The sequence below is a fragment of the Chinchilla lanigera genome, unplaced genomic scaffold, assembly GCF_000276665.1.
Source record: "Chinchilla lanigera isolate Chin_1 unplaced genomic scaffold, ChiLan1.0 scaffold00102, whole genome shotgun sequence".
Classification (NCBI taxonomy): domain Eukaryota; kingdom Metazoa; phylum Chordata; class Mammalia; order Rodentia; family Chinchillidae; genus Chinchilla; species Chinchilla lanigera.
The window spans coordinates 7,507,174-7,517,982 of NW_004955503.1; the positions used below are offsets into that span (position 1 = coordinate 7,507,174).

The window sequence follows — 10,809 nt, forward strand, 5'->3', positions numbered from 1 at the left end:
CAGTCCTCTTCTGAGAATACCTGGTTCAAATGGTCTGTCACAGAAGTGACAAACTGAAGATTTTACAACCACTCAGTCCTTTGGAACATTCAATTTCAGCTCAAACTCCAGAGGTTCCTTTTAACATTGCAATTATTCATTTACCCAGAAGTAGTGGTAACCAAGCAATAGTAACTTACTCTCAGGAACTGCTAACTCATCGAGATCTCTGTAATAATATCTCAATTATTTCATGGTGAATTATAATTAAGTACCTTTTCACACTCAAAAACCCAAATTACAGAAAACAAAATAAAACCCCAAAGAGACTGAGCAGTATAAACAGTAAGATCTTCCCAGCAAACCACGTCCCATTGTACTTATTGGAGCTGAGTAAAGCACACCCAGCATTTTACCTTTAGTTGTGTTGCAGGATCTTGGTGAAGGAACTCCCTGCTCAGACCCAGCATCTCCTCTGCTCTTGGCCTCTGCTCTTATTTTCTATAAGGCAAGTCCTTCTGGATGCTGCCTCTGCTGTCTTTCTTTGTTAGAACAAATCCAATTTGTACAAGAGGAAGGCTTCCTATCTCTCTTAAATGTCTGTCTTGGGGTAGGGTTTAGTGCTGGTCTAAATATGAGGAAGTAAGTAAGCCTCTCATTAGCCATCACCCCATAAGCAAGGAGTAAAATGGCCTCTAGCTCCAGATCACTGAGCTGAAAGGTTGCTGGGATTTCCATGGTATGGGACCCTCTGTCTTGGATGTCTCTTTCCTATTATTTGTTATTCAATCCAAACTCACATGGCCTGAAAATGTGGTAGTTCTTCTTTCAGCACCATTGGTTCATCAGCCAATAACGTGAAAGTAGAGGTATTCCTTTCTATTCTTCCCTAAGGCTGGTGGCTAGTAGACAGCTCCACATTAGAGCATCAAGCTTCTGTGGATACTTATTATGGAAAGCCCCAATTGTCTCCCTGAACAATTTCAGCAGCATACAGAGTCAATGCAACCACAAAATATGTACAATGAGGGCTGAGCCTACACCTCACTCTAGGGGTAGGGGGTGGGGTGGAAATGGAAGTGACATGAATGTGTCACACACACACACACACACACAGTTGCTCATATAGAGAAAAAAGAAGAGAGGCAGAAAAAGATAATAGAAATAGAGTTTTTCCATTAAAATAGAGTTTAAGTGTTATAATGTTGTTTTTGTCAAACTACAAGTGCAAGGGTTTTCATGAAGCAACTTTTTGTAGCCTCTCAGCTTTGTACGGAGCAGCAGAATTCAGAAAGAGGAAGCTTATTAATACAAGTTCAGCCATTATGCAAACTGCACTGTGCCAAGGAATTAATATAAATAATTCTTGCAAAATCAGTAAACTACACCATCATTGGCTCTTATCTTTACTGATGATATAAAACACTATTAAAGACAACATCAGAGCAAAATGCAGGAAACTACACTGTCTGCTTCGGCTTGGTCAGAGTCTATGAAATGTGAGTTAGCAACAACCAGTCAATAATACTTCAAATAACTACTTAGCTAAAATATACACAAAATAATATTTGCTCTTGTAAACTACTACTTAATTGGCCAGCAAGATTCTGGCTATTCCCTTTCTCTCCATATGGAAGGGAACCCCTGTTTCTCTACCTGTCAAGCATTTTATATGTAATGATTTATTTATTTATTTGCAATGCTAGGAATGGAACCCAGGGCGTTGCACATGCTAAGCAAAAACTCTACCTTTGAGCTACCACCTCAGCTCCTATTAGGCATTTTACACGTGTTACTTCAGTGATTCTTTACAACAAACAGATGAGGGATCCGAGACTTATAGAGAATATGTGGTGTTTTTCAACCTCACCCATTTATAGTCCTTGCTGTTTCTGTGGTACTTCGTTATCTCTACACAGATTCTTTTTTTATTTCAATGCAGTAAGATGCCATCCACCTCAGGACCTTGTCATTTCCCAAGGCCACCATCAAAAAGTAATTGGGACAGACTTCCCTGCATCTTCTATGAATGCTCAGAAGGAAAGGAAATGGTGAAAAATGGGGCAGGTTGGGGGGAATAAAGGCGCATTCAGGACCCTGGGGCAATTTCCTCTGCATATTTCTCCAGCTTGTATGCTCTCTCTTATCCTTCTTCTCTCTCTCTCTCTCCCCCTTCTCTTCTCTTCTTTTTCTCTCTCTGTCTCTGTGTCTCTGTCTCTGTATCTCTCTATCTCTGTGTCTCTGTCTCTCTCGCTCCTTTTCACTATGTAGTCCAGGCCAGCCTTGAACTCCATATATAGCTCAAGCTTGCATAGAACTTAAGATCTTGCCTCAGCCTCCTGGGCGCTGGGATCACAGGCCTTCACCACCATGCCCAGGTCATTGGTTCATTTTCCTTCTTTATATCCTTCCCTCAAAGGAGTTTCTGTCTCCCTGATGGATTCCTAGAGTTACCGGATGTTTTCTTTCCACGATGTTTCACAGTTAATGGAATGAAAGCATAGTGTTTAAATGAGGCACACCCTTTCTCTATCTCTGGGTTGTTACTGGGTTCTGTAAATGTGAAGCTTCCACTGAATAACTTTCTTATATATTATGTAATATTTCAAATAGAAAGTACAGAGAATAACATTATCAAACTTTATGCTCATGGGTTCACTACTAAGTTCTAAAGAATTTTAACATTGTCCATTAATTGCATCAGGTATTTTTGTTTTGTTTTTGTTTGTTTTCAACAGAGTCTCACTCTGTAATTCAGGCTGGCCTTGAGCTCAGTATATAGATCAGGTTGGTCTCAAACTCACAGCAATCCTCCTGCCCCAGCCTCCCAAGTGCTGGAATTACAGGCATGTGCCATCACCCCCGGCCTGCATCAGGTTTTTTTTTAGAAATAAAATATCAATAGAGCTACAAAGCACCCCCAGACACAAAGCTCTTTGTGTACTCTACAATCTTAATGCTCTCTCTCCTTAGAAGTTACTGCTATGTTGAATTAGTGTTAGTACTACCTAGGTATGCTTTTATATTATTACTGCAAATGGAGGTATATAAAATGATAGATAGTATTGGTTTGATGTTTTATATTTTTATATAAAAGTGTTATGTATTCTCTACTCATTTGTCCTTTTTTCCTCAGTGTAATATTTTATAATTTATTTATCTTGGCAGCTCTAGTTCATGCATTTTAATCCATTTTTATATGCATATTTTAACTGGTGAATATTGACCAATTTATTTATCTGTTTTCCTGGTTTTTTTTTTTTTTTTTTCTTTCTGAGACAGGGTCTCACTCTGCAGTTCAGGCTGGCCTTGAACTCACTTTCTACCCCAGGCTGGTCTCGAACTCACAATGATCCTCCTGCCTCAGCCTCCCAAGTGCTGGGATTACAGGCCTGCGCCACCACACCCAGCTATCTATTCTCCTGTTGATGGACATTTAAATTATTTGTTTTCAGTTATAAACAAGGTTGCCGTGAACATTCTTTTGCATGTGATTTTTAGTTTTTTCTTTCAGAACGAATTCTCAGTTATTTATATATAGTTGCCAACTGTAGAACCACTTTGTTATTGGACTGTGCGCTTTGTATTATTCTTTGTTACCTTTCAGTTCTATTTTCCTGATGCTTTGCTATGAAATCTGGTACAATTATTAAGAGTTCCTAGATGGAGGATATAGTTGATGGGCTAAATTGGGCCTAGTAAAAATCTCTTCTCAGTCCCATGATGCATATCACAGGTTTTGGTTGAGATTTTGATTGAAAACTCTTTGGTCTTGGAACCAGAAGAAAAGTCTTTAAAATATAACTATAGCAACAAAGCTACCTAATTAATCGTGTTAAATTCCCGAAAAGCTGTATTCAGGATCCAGTGAAACCTAACTATTTTATGATAAGCTTTATCATCAGAACTGCAGGTAACCACATTTGTAGTGACGACTTCTAGCCAAAGTCAGTTTTCTGGCTGAATTCTAATCAGGGGAATACTCATCTGCTGTAGTCATTCCCATGAAGTTTGAGGGCTCTGGTTCTCTCCACAGCATTTCATGTTGTAAGTATTTTACATTTTTTTTTTTTTGTGCTTTGAGAAACTTCTAGGTATCAGTGATTCATCCTCCCTTCCATCTGCCCTAGAGACAGCAGATTCTGGGCGAGTGACGTGGAAGGAGAGCCAGGCACTGGATCTGCAAGCTGACACTCATTGTCAAATTAGTGGTAATACTTTCAGTATTGGCCTTCTACCTTAAGGATGATTGCTAGGGTGCCCCCTTGTGTGCCCTTGTGGCGTTCTTTTCCAATTAGTTTTCGTTTCGTCTGGTTTAAATAGCTTATTTATTTTCCCCTCCATATCAACATAACACATATTCATTTGAGAAAAATGTTTTAGGTACAGAATACTAAAAAGGAAAAAAATTTCAGGGCCTGATGTGCACGCCTGGTAGTCCCAGAATTTGGGAGGCTGAGGCAGGAGGATAACTGCAAGTTTGAGGCCAGCCCGGGATACATTGTGAGTTCAAGGCCAGCCTAGATAACATAGCAAGACCCTGCCTCAAAAAACTAATTGATTAATTAATTAGTTGACTCAATTGTAAGCTTATTATTCAGATGTATTAATATTTTAGCACATTTGCTTCTATTTTTATACGTTTTGTATCATATTTGAGATTATATCACATGTACTGCTTATGGTTTTCTTATTTTTCTAACGTCATCCACCTATTCAACATAGTTTTTCTAAGAAAGAGCTAATGTTCTCTTTTAACATTATTCCTCATTTTTCCATGTTATTAAGATCTCTGTAAAAACATTTTTTGCTGAGTCAAAGTCTATGCACTTTGATACATATTCCCAAAATAGTCTCCGGAAACACTTTACCATTTTCTGCTCCCTAGTTTTTAGTCTCCCTTCTCCACATACTTATCTTTTCTGCTCCACTTCTAATCATTTTTACTCCGGTTTTAGTGCAGCCTAGTAATTGGGTTTTGTTTTGTTTTTTTGAATCAGTGATTTAGAAGATCAGTATGTTCCAACCTTCAACGTATTTAAAATTTTTTTTTTCTTTTTGTTTTTGTTTTTTTCCAGTACCAGGAATTGAACTCATGACCTTGCGCTTGCCAGACAGGCACTGTGCCACTGAGCTAAATCCCCAGCCCCTTTAAAATTTTTTTTTGAAACAGGATCTCACTGTGTAGCTCAGGCTGGCCTCGAATTCATGGTAATCCTCCTGCCTCAGCCTCCCTAGTGCCGGAATTACAGGTGTGCACCACCACGGCCAGCTTGTCTAAAATTCAACTTTTCTTGACCTTGTAGAATTTCTTTCTACTAGGGATGAGCCAATAGACTATCTTCATCTCAAGTAGGCAGGGCAGTGCGATGAGCTCCTTTTTGAGGTTCAAATAACCATTATAACCCTAACAGCCTCTGATGCAGGCTTTCAGAGTGTTGGGAGGAAAGCTTGGGATTAAGGTTTTTAAATTTGTAATGCTCTCAGTCACTGCTCATGAATCTCCATAGAAACTGAAAGTCACACGTGGCCCAATTGTTTCAAGGTCCTCAGAGCAGTTCGTCCCTCCCCTCCCCCTCTCCATGGCTTCATGCATAACCAAGCAGCTTTGGAGTGAGAGAGGTCAAGATCTTTTTTCTAGCTTCTTTTTTTTTCTGTACTGGGTGTTGGACCCAGAGCCTTCACACTGAGTTACATCAGCAGCTCCTTTTCATTTATATTTTTCATTGTGAGACAATGTGTTATGAAGTTGCTAAATTGTCCAGGCTGGGCTAGAACTCAGGATGCTCCTGCCTCAGCCTCCCAGAGTGCTGGAATTACAAGCACTAGGCCCAGCTTCTCTATGTTCTTACTGAGCACTACCTCACTGAAAATTCTATCTAGGTCTCCCTTCTTTTCAGGAGTTAGCAATCACACCTCAGCATCACTGAGGGGAAACAGCAGGTATCTGATGATTCTTTGGAAAAGACCCAAACTTTAGTTTTCAAAAATCATATCTTCCCCTTATACCCAAGTGACTTCCTGGTATGAGTCTAGTCCACTGAAAGGAAACTCTATAGGAAATTTGCTTGAATGGAAATAACAAATCATAGTGATAATTTAAAACTGCACCAATACCCCTGAAATGGATGGAAAGTTACACTAGTCTTATTTTAAGGGTTTACGAAGGATTCTAAATGACAACATCAATAGCCACAAGCAACAGGAATTTGGACTGTAATACAAGCAAGTAGTTAAAATTGAATACAAAAGGGGTCAGAATAGAGCAGATAGGGAAAGCCCTAAAGGATATTGCTCAGATGTAACATTTTAGTTTTTCATGAATACTGGCATTTTGTGGCTTATTTATTGTGTGACATTGTTTTATCAAATAACTGAAGCTCCAGTGAGGCTGTAGCACTTTTGCTTCAGTGACTTGGCATGCAAAATGAGGGAAGGAGCAGAGCTAATACACAACTAACGGCAAACAGAACAGCCCGTGAGCTCTGTAGACACCCATCCTACCCCTCCTCTGGGCTTTGCTGTTGCCCTGCCTCTAGAAATGCAAGGGATGGCTAGAGACTTCAGTTTAAAGAGCTGGGTAGCAGGGAAATTGGAGGTCTGGCAACTCATGTAAGAATGTCTTTATCAGGGTCAGCAATCCCTTTTATTCTAAATACCACACCATTTGCTCTAGGTAGGCCCATTGGCAGGTCTTAGGTGGAATAAAAATAATAGCAAATGCTGCAATATAGCCACTAACCATTACCAAGCCCTGTGTTAACTCCTTTACATTTACGTTCATGTTAACTGTTCACAGCAACCCTAAAGAAAGCTATTGGGCAAAAAGGGAGGGAGAAAGGGAAAAGGAAAACGAGCTGGAGAAGAAAGGGGCAAGAAAAATTCAACTGTAGGGTAATCCACCAGTTATATATTAAGTGCTTTGTGTCAGAGGACATGGTAACGAACGAAATAGTGTAAAAAGGTGGGGGTACAGGTAACCACAGAGAAAGGGGGAGGAGAACAGAGGTAATGAAAGGAGAAATAATGAAGACAAGAACAAAGTAAGCCATGCACATGGTAGCAATGGTAAGAGGAGAAAGTACACCAGAACCTCAGGGGTTGGCCACATTGTCTGGGCTGAGGCAGAGGCTACTTTCTTCTGGCCCCTTATCTTATCCGTTATTACCACGAGGTTGGTGCAGCTTCCACATAATCCTTGCAACAAACTAGCTCTGATCCTGGCAATATCTGGCCTGATGCAAGACAACACAGGTACGCTACAGCACAGTCTAACTGGGGCCTTTCCCCAGATCAAGCTGCCTACTGTGGCATGTGAGCTTTTACCGTTTTCTCAGATAAGCTGCCTCCTAGAATTTCTTCTTCTGAGGGCTTTCCTGACTCAATTATACATTCAAGCAATATTTGACCTAAGGGCTTGTTTTTACCCTACTGCCACTTACAATATTTCTTTTCCACCAACTTTTGCAGAGCTGTCTCTTCCCAACTTTTGCTACCTGTTCAGACAGTCACTTTTTGCTCTTGTTTCCCCCATATCCACCCTCAGAAAAGACCCTTATAGACCCTCTGATCACTGAAGGGTCTGCCCAAGCCTTATACTGATGACAGTCCCATCCTCATCAGCCTATGACATTAGCCATGCTTTCTCTCTGGCCTTTAGGGATCCCAAGAAAGGTAAATGTTGCCTCCCATCCTCTGCCTTGGGCCAGACTCACCTCAGGCGTGGTTTAATGCAGGTAGCCTCCCAGACACATTGAGATGCCAGGACTTGGAAGGTGGGACCTTGAGTTTTCTGAAGACACCGGCCCCGGACACATATTCTTACCGTCCAGAGAGGAAGGACAGTCTGAACAAACCCCACCCTTCCACAGCCACTCAGTTCCCTTTTTTTGTTTCCTGGCTTAAAACCAGTGTCTTTTTTTTTCTTCTTCTAAGCAGCATGGTATCTGGTTCCTTGCTGCTGTCCTTATTCCACCCCCAACTGTCCCCGCCCCTCATTTGCTTGGGACCTTTGACATTACTATCTTGAGACCAGCTCTGAAAGAACTTTTCTCAACATTACTGGGGTCACTGAGACTCTGAATGGGGCTGGGCTGAACAGACAGGTGGTCAGGCTGCCTGCCCCACAGTAGAGGGACAGTATACTTAAAGGACTATAGGAATGCTCCATACAGTAAGAGGAGACTTACAGGAAAGAGGCCGGGCCGCGCTGGAACAGAGACTGCCCAAGAGGAATGTCTTTAGGGTTCCCTGTTCTTTGAGGCAGAGGAGACTCAGGGTCACACAATTCAACTTAAGGATGAAGGACAGAGAGTACTCACAAAGGGACCCCAAAGTACACAGCCCAACCGATGTAGAGACAAGACTTCCCCTGCTGAGTCATTTTCTAAGAAAGCATTCTTTCTACAGATAAAATGCCAGAATGTAAGCCCACACAGAGACTTATGCCTTTCCTTATTTTCTGTGAATGTCAATTTTCTTCAATTAAGGTTCAGAAATGAACAATGTACAGTTTTCTCTTTAATTCGGTAAAGCAGTAAAACAATAGGTGTTTTACTCAAAGTGCGGATGATCCCTCAGCAGCCTCCTAGTGTAAGTTCTTGCTGTAATATTCTCCTTGAGGATTCTCTGAGGAAATGCAGCTGGAATGCTGCAGTCCATGATGCGGCAGAGCCACTGGTGACTGATCTGCTTGCCCACCCTGACTCATGGGCACTCCCATATTTTCTTCCCCTGGGGCTCTGTACCCTAACACGAACCCATCCCAGATTCCAAAGATCTGTCAGAATTTTTAAAGCAACACGATTTTTAAAAAATGCATGTGTAGGATGACAGGGCGATTAATACTCACATCTGCACAAGATAGATGGAAGCAAGTGTTGTATGGCTCTCCCTACATTATTGACAAGTTATATTCTTTCAGTAGCCACCTGTCATAGCTGTTGCAGTCACTGTGTGAGAGTTGGCCCAGGCATTCACCTTCCCTCATTTTCTTCAGTAAAGTGCTGCTTATTCCCACATGCCCCATCTCTTCTCAAGGTCCGTCTCGGGTGGCGACTGGGAGTTGACAGGCACACAGTGGGAGATCTAGACAGAGGAGGACAAGGGAAGGGCTAAGTGAATGCAGTCTCTTCTTCACTCTCTGTTCACGACTGTTCCCTTACCATACTCATCCTACCAAAGGGCTGAGCCGAAACAGTGCAAATGAAATCACCCAGTGTCACCCTCAAGAAATCCCCAATGTTATATATGCTTCTACCATCCTCTTCAACATTTCTATTAATGACCTTTGAGAAAAATAAGGAAAGTAGCCAAGCTAATCTGTGAATGGTGCAGGGTTGTATGAGGTACCCTGGATGACCGAAGCAGCGAACTTTGTGTCCCAAAAGACCTAGAATACCTGGTCCTACTCCAGGTGAAAGTGTGGAAGCAGTGCCATTTGTAAAAACTGTTCAGTGGTTTTGAAAGCCGACAGTAACAAGAAAAATGTCATGCCAATAACATGGCTGCCGGAAAAGCCAAGGCAATAGTAGGCCTTCTTTTCAAAGAAAAAATATCTAGTATGGAACCAGCCTAAATTCCCATGAAAAAATAAAAAGATAAAGAAAACATGGTATGAATACACAGTAGAGTATTATTCAGCGGTAAAGAAGAAAGAAATTGTGTCATTTGCATGAAAGTATGTGGGACAGGAAATCATCACGTTAAGCGAAATAAACCAGGCTCAGAAAGACAAGTATCACCTGCTTTCCTTAATATATGGAGTCTATACAAAGTGACACGAAAGCAGAGGGAGAATATTATTAGACAGAAGAAAGTAATAAGGGGAAGACAAGGGGGGGTGAAAGGAAGGGTAATAGGATGTATGTATTCAAAATATACACATATATGAAAATACCTTGAAGTTCAATATTTTGTAAAACTAAGGGACTAATAAAATGTATTATAAAAAGAGAGAAAACACAAAAAAGAATAAAGCATCTAAAAGTGGACCTGCTACCTACTTTGAAAGACCAGGCCACACCTAGAGTCCTGGTCTGAATGCCTTAAATTCTTTTTTTTAATTATTATTATTTTAAAGAGTAAAAGAAGGATAACATGGTAATAGGGGGGCTTACCGAATTACAAAGTGGTAGGAAATTATCAATGGTTGTTGTTTTACACATTGTTATCTACAAGATAGTTTCTCAGGAAAACAAACAGACAAATAATAGTGGGCTACAGACAAAAGTGGTAGGTTATTATCAATGGCTGTTGTACTATACTTTGGTATCTTCAAAGTGGTTTCTAAAGAAAATAAATAGAGCTATACATAAGTGACCAACTGAATATTCATTGACTATTCTCAACCCTGCACCTGAGGCAGGAGGATCACAAGTTCAAATCTAGCCTGGGGAGTTTAGCTACTTAGTGAAACCATCTCAAAATTTAAAAAAAAAAATTGTTGTAGGAAACACATATTAATAAACATACATCCATTTATGAAATAGCATAGGAACAATACAAACATTACAGCATTATGGACAGATTAGTAGGAACATATCAATGGCTGCTGTAATACGGGGTGATATCTTCAAAGTGGTTTCTCAGGAAGACAGAGATACACAAGAAAGATCTAACAAGTGTTACAGCCTAATGGTTGTGAAAAATAGCGTATTATCTCTTCACCAGTGACTCCTTTCACTGAGGTGTGATGGCTGGAATGAATGCCTTAAATTCTGAGTTCCTCATTTTAGGGGAAATGAATGAGCTGGAGCAATTCCAAAACAGAGACTGGGATTGGCATACAAATTTTCAGTTATATGATGTGTAAGTTCAGGGGCTGGGGAT

General features: G+C 40.7%; 1 protein-coding gene across 2 annotated transcripts in view; it reads right to left on the reverse strand.

The window, feature by feature from the left end:
• Positions 1-7,912, reverse strand: part of Btk (Bruton agammaglobulinemia tyrosine kinase) — a 31,267-nt gene extending 23,355 nt beyond the window's left edge. For both annotated transcript variants that reach the window (XM_005406951.2, XM_005406952.2), the window contains exon 1: positions 7,695-7,912. The gene's annotated coding sequence lies outside the window, so the exon portion shown is untranslated. The remainder of the gene's footprint in view (positions 1-7,694) is intronic.
• Between the last annotated feature and the right edge of the window lie 2,897 nt (positions 7,913-10,809).